Source organism: Etheostoma spectabile, chromosome 5 (assembly GCF_008692095.1).
Source record: "Etheostoma spectabile isolate EspeVRDwgs_2016 chromosome 5, UIUC_Espe_1.0, whole genome shotgun sequence".
Taxonomy (NCBI): Eukaryota; Metazoa; Chordata; class Actinopteri; order Perciformes; family Percidae; genus Etheostoma; species Etheostoma spectabile.
In genome coordinates, this window is record NC_045737.1 from 27353813 (window position 1) to 27359303 (window position 5491).

Genomic DNA, 5491 nt, shown 5'->3' on the forward strand with positions numbered 1-5491 from the left:
TATTATTATTATTATTATTATTATTACACATAAGCTACACAGCTATGGACTTCTGTTTGTATAGCCTATTGGTAAAAGGGGAAAATGTTCATCAGTTCAACAGGCTTGTCTGTTCCTGTGATAATCTGCATCATAAATTGATGCTTGGCTATTAATTGGAAGACAAAAAAAAAAGATGTATTTTAATACAGTATATCTTTTTTGCCTCCCTGGTGATATCTGGAAAATAAATGACCACCCAGTCTTATTTCGTTTGCCTCGTTTGAAATGGAACATCTATCCGACTTTTTGGTTGACGTTACATCTCCATATAAGAGCATTTTAATATAGAACTGGAAATACAAAAAAAAAACGTCTTATTTAGTTTGTCCCTGTTTTCAACCACAACAACTCGTCTGTTTGGAATCTGCCAGACTGTTGATTTTCTTTTCTTTTTTGTCTGACTCCGGCCTTGTGGCTGTATTGTCATAAATCGGCGTCATATTAAATGTTTAATCAACAGGAACACCGAGTGTCCCGGTGACGATAGATTGGGTCTCTCCTACAGGCCTACAGTGGGAGTCACTCTCTGACTCCCATTAGACACAGACCTGTAGCCCACGGACTATAAAGGGAAGTGAAGACCTCATCTCACACCTTGCACATTTTGAAGGTCCACATTTCCCAGAAAGAAGTCATATTAACGAATTGATTATTTTTAGTGAGAAGATGACACCCACCAATCGAAAGAATACGTAGGTTATATTAGTTTTGTTAAGTCATTTCCCGATCCCTTCCTAAAGAACTCCTCTCGCGTTATTAAGAACATCTAATGTAAAAAAATAAGCCAATAGTTTGATTCTAGCCACAGCCAAAGCGTGAAACACTAGAAAGTATTAACACTTCGTGAACTTGTTTTTTTTTTCATTTTTGAAGGCAAACGAAGGTGTGTGTGTGTGTGTGTGTGCTCTTCTAAGGTGGTGATGGAAACGTGGGCGATACAACAGAGATTGATGAGTGGACTATTTAAGCTCGCAGGGAGCCACCTTCGAGTAACGAAATACTCTAATATTTCAGTAATAAGTAAAATGTGAGTGGGTAACCGTCGTCTGTGGCTTCGAATATCTATACGTGAGTCAGCCTGACCACTGGTGTTGAGCCACGAGCAGATTAAGAGTCAGGTTGAATGGCGAGGGGAGTAGCCTATAGAGACTGCATCTGCTTTGGCCGATACCTGAAAGTTTGCCTTCCTGGAAAAAAAAAACGTCCCAACAACTTGAAAGAAACGTCACACCGAATCACACCGAATTACAGCAGCAGCACCGTGGGATTTTGTTAATTGGAGGTAAGTTTAATTAAAAAAAAACAATAACAACCTTCGATGTAGGACTTCACTGTGTGAGATCACAGAGACGCAGTAAGTGCTATTTTGTAAAAGAAAGAAAAAAAATAAAAACAAAAAATGAAATCATAGTAAAGATACTTGATACTTATGTGGTAGGCTAATATTTTTTTTCTAAACGCAGTGCACTTGCATGCGCACGCTCGTCCCTGGCACCACTATGCGCGCGCGCACGGACACAGAGGAGACAGCCTGAGCCATTGTAAAGCCTAAATGTCAGCGCTGCGTCACTGGATTTCTTACAAACTGGAGCAGGAGACTTTTTTTGGTTATTACTTTTCGCACAGCCCGAGTCCTTCCCTTGTTATGAGCCAGCCGTGTCGATCTTAAAGTATCACCTCCTCAGTATTACCTCTGAATCTCCTCTATTGTTTGCCCATCAGAAAGCTCTTTGTTCATGTATGCTTCATATGAGTATTCAAAGGCTTTCGCCGATTTACATCATTCATATTAGAGAAATTTTCATCATTAAAACCAAAATGCCACCGATACCTTGTCATTGTAGTCAACATCCCATTAACCGAAAATGTCGACATGAAATCTGAGATTTTATGTGGAAAATGAAATCGCTAGAACAGGCTATAAACAAGGGCTTTCTAAACGCAGAATCGTGTAAAAAATAAACACTGAGCGATAGGTATGCAATGCAAATCGGTCCACTGAATATGCATCAATATTAAAAATAATACGCACACCAGAGCCAACGGCGTCGGAGAATTGAGAATCGCGGAGCGGGTCGTCTCATTACGCATGGGCGGTTTTCCACGCAGGAGCCATGGTTCCCCTTCTCTTCATCTCTCCCTTCTGTCCCGTTCACATTAACGAAGCCTCTTGGAAAAACAAACAAGGCTGGCTTTCAAAACGGCAATCAAACACCCAAGAACTGGCTGGGGGGGAATTACTCCGACTGCGGCCGGGCGGACTATGTAGTAAGCGGGATTTGCATATTTTGATGCACTAATTGCCTTGATGTATTTAAATATGGCTGCACGTAGCTGAAATGCTTGTCTACGTCATTGAACGTGCCCTTGCTGTTAAACTAAAACGTGAATTCGGTTGATACAAATGGCTACGCCTGCAATTAAGAGGGAGGGAGTGTGGGGGGAGTAATGTGAGAGAGGATGCTCTGCGTTCCCAGTTTGCTTTCTTTTCAGGCATATTATGATTTTCTGAGATTTGCAATTTTCTTATGAGACATATAGAAAAATAACATTTTGAAAAAGTGTAATAGCGGAAATCTGTGACCTGTGGAAATAACTGAGCAGCTGTAGCCTGACGCTTTTGCGCCAGAGACAGAGAGAAGGGGTATTCTTGCAGAGTAAAAAAAAAAAAGCGCTCCAAGTCACTTCACTGAAAAGTCGAGCTTTATAAGAATATATTAACAGAAACAAAAAATGACATCGTCACCAAGAAAAGACACGGGTTAGGCTATTGACAAGTAGGTCACCTCATTCTAACTTTTCTGTGCGAAAGATTTCTCTTATCTTTCTTGTCCCTTCTCTCTCCATGTTGAGTGTGTGTGTGTGTGTGTGTGTGTGTGTGTGTGTGTGTGTGTGTGTATACACTGGGATGGGGCACGCGCTCTTGTGTGTGGTTCATATAAAAAGTTGGTTAGTTAGAGATTACCTCGTATTAGGATATTGGGAGCAAGGTTAAACGTAGGCCTATACTGTAGCGATTTGTAGCTCAAATCAAACATTGTGAATGAAGTTTAAAGAGCCGTGTGTCCCCTTTTCTTTTTATGATAGACCTCATTCGAGACTTAGTTTGGGAATTGCATGTAGCAAATCATTTCCCCCTCTGTCTGAAAACCGGGAAATTCGTTCCGTTTGTCAAAGCGTCTTAGCGAAGCGCCGGCAGCAAAGTCATTACCACCCAACTGCGAGGCTCACTTCGCAACCTGGTCAGGGGGAAGGAGGGAGAGGTCCACGCCGACCACGAACCACGAACAATGCTGCCTCAGTTCGTGCGTGCAACAAAAGAACCGAGGGAAGTTGTTTGAATTTCAGAGCACGTCCTCTCCTCACACAGAAGGATGGACTTTATATCCCCTCCTACCTCCCACCACCTTCTTCTCCTCATCATCACCTCCTCCCTCCTCATCCCACCGCACCACCAACGTGGGGGGGGGGGCAACGACTTGCACACGAGAGCTCAACTGTGCATGCACTTTTCTATTTGGTGCTTGTAGACGTTATGGGAAAGTTGTCTCTCTCCCTAGATCTCTCTCCCCATCCCTCCCTCCCTCCCTCCCTCCTTCCCTCCCTCCTCCTCCTCCCCCCTCCACCTCCTCCTTCTCTTCGTCTATCATGTGCCTGGGATATGCTCATGCTTTGCACAGAGCAGCCGAAGCACGCCTAAATGCAGGCTACTGTGTGTTAGCGGTAATTTTAAAGTGATGCCCCCCCCCTCCCACCAAATAATACGGCTGGGATATTTGAGGGGAACATATACCACAGCACGGTACACACGGACCCAACTGCACACCGCTGTTCTTTTCCTGCTTGGGACGCTTTCTGGTCGATTGCAGTGATTTGACCCACCTTTAGTAAGTAAGTGCAACTTTTGTGCCGGTTTTAATAGGCTGCGTGGATGCAATCTTGTGCGTGGTTTCCCATGTGCGCAAAAGTTAAATATAAGGCTATCGATAAGAAAGAGTTAACAAGGAATGAGTACTCTTGGGGAGATTCCACGTATTTAGAATGAAATGTGAAGTTTGTGAATGTTTCCTCGCAGTTTAGAATTAGGACGCACTGATTAGACGTTTGGAACCTTTAAAAAGCAACTGTAGGCTATATACTCCAACTGACCGGTAACTTAGTAAAGTCTGTCTCAGGTATGTGATATAATGAAGACTTTAATATTGTGCACTTTATGGCCGGCTGCTCCACTTGTATTTTGCCTTCTGCAATTAAGTTCCCTTTGGACTTTATTCGGCTTATTCCTAAATGCGTCTCTGGTTATCTGCTTTTGTTCCTCTAGTTCCTCTAAAAAAACAAACATATTGTTAAGAACTGTTTTGTCTGAAATTATCATTATTATTAGGCCTTTACACCAGTGAAGACACTGCCTGTACAGTGTGGACTCGCTACCCTGTCAGAAATGCCATTTCGGGAGAGATGTGTTTGAGATAAGGTAATTCAGAGAAAGGATTTTTAAAAAAAATGGAAAGACTCATTTACGTGCAGAAAAACATTAGAAAATTGCAAAATCATTTTTTTTTCCTACAGAAAACAAGTTTAAATGTAATGAAACAAAAGTAGAACGTTCGGTTCACGTTGAATGAATGAGGTTACCAAAATCGTCCACAATGCATGTTTAGCCATGTGTTATTACGCACGATAGCCTCGTTTGTTCTCATTACATAGCTAATAATACGAATAGAAGCGTTTTAGCTTCTCAGCACTGTGTCATTATCCCTCACTGAAATACACCTTATTACCTATTTCAAGAGGATCAGCAGGTTGTAAGTTTAAAAAATTGTGTGCTGTGATTAAATCACGGCCTCTGTGTGGGAGGCCTATCCTGAAGCCTCCTTTACACTAATGAGGTGTGCTTTATAATGTTGAGCTTAATGATATGAGGTTAGCCTTACAGTTTGCTACTCATCAGCTCCACATCAGGGGAACAGAATTATTGTGGATGGGTGACAATTGGCACGCAAGTAATAAAGAGATGAGCAATGGATGCGCAAATTAGTGAATTTGGAGTATTTCCGCTTATACAAGTGACATTTGGACACATTATTGTGTCATATGTTGCAGGTGGAATCTGTGATAAAGGGTTGACTTAAACATCGAAATAAGAATGAAATAGATTGGCTGAACATTTGAGGGAAAAAGTACTGTTTAGTAAGTAATCCCTTATTGAAACGCACAGGCCTTGTGACTCATGATTGCTCATTAAAACACCTCGTCGTTGCCCCTCCCACCGACGAAACAAGAGTAAACTTGAGAGCCAGATCTAAACCTGTAGCAAGTAAATGGGACACCTGAAGAAAAAAAAGCTGATGATGCAGTTACAAATAATAGGCTTCTGTTAATTTGTCATCCCCTGATAGTTCACTTCTCCTGTCACACGCGCGCGCGCGTGCGTGCACACACACACACA

The 5491-nt window shown here is 42.1% G+C and overlaps 1 long non-coding RNA gene across 1 annotated transcript in view; it reads left to right on the top strand.

Moving 5' to 3' along the window:
• The first annotated feature begins 3537 nt into the window (after positions 1-3537).
• Positions 3538-5491, top strand: part of LOC116690305 (uncharacterized) — a 36505-nt gene continuing 34551 nt past the window's right edge. Inside the window, exon 1 of the long non-coding RNA XR_004332226.1 lies at positions 3538-3933. This is a non-coding gene — a long non-coding RNA (uncharacterized LOC116690305). The remainder of the gene's footprint in view (positions 3934-5491) is intronic.